The following is a 677-nucleotide window of genomic DNA, read 5'->3' as shown; positions in this document are numbered from 1 at the left end:
GGCCCCCGCCGTGAGCATCATCCTGACCACAAACAAACCAGCATACCTGACAATGAGAGCCCTGGGGTAGCCCGAAGAGAAGCACAGACGCAAATACACACACACACACACACCCACAAACAATGATGTGTACCTATTTAAATTGACTTGTAGTTGGAAATTTCCAGGTCCATTAGGGCATCAGACATGGAGAACTGTGATTTGTTTTTTCTTGTTTTTTTAAGGTTGGTAGAATCAATGTAGATATTTATTCACAGCAAGTGACTATTGCAAAAAAAAAAAAAAAAAGTTTTAAGGGTGGAGATTCTTAAAAGAATGTTCTCAGGGTATCTGGGGTAATTTTTTTGTTTCAATATGCATGAGTTTGTCGTGCACGCTTCCTGTTTCTCACCTCCCATGCCTATGTGACTCAGTGCATGTTTCAGCTGCAGTGCACGTTATTTGACCTTTTTTTTTATTTCATTTTTGTTTTGTCGTCTATAGTGGCTTCTTGCATATGTTTTAATGTATTCAAGAAACGCAGAAATAAATTTGTTGTTTTTCCTCTTGTTTTTTATTCATCAAATAAAATTTTAGGACATCAACCCATTGATGCAAACATCCATCAGAACATTTCAGCTTCAAAATCAACTTAATTTCGCTTCTACTTGAAAGCAAAAAAAGAAGTGATTTTTTTT

The sequence above is a fragment of the Oryzias melastigma genome, linkage group LG4 (genome assembly GCF_002922805.2).
Source record: "Oryzias melastigma strain HK-1 linkage group LG4, ASM292280v2, whole genome shotgun sequence".
NCBI classification, from domain to species: Eukaryota; Metazoa; Chordata; class Actinopteri; order Beloniformes; family Adrianichthyidae; genus Oryzias; species Oryzias melastigma.
Note: the sequence above shows the minus strand (reverse complement) of the source record.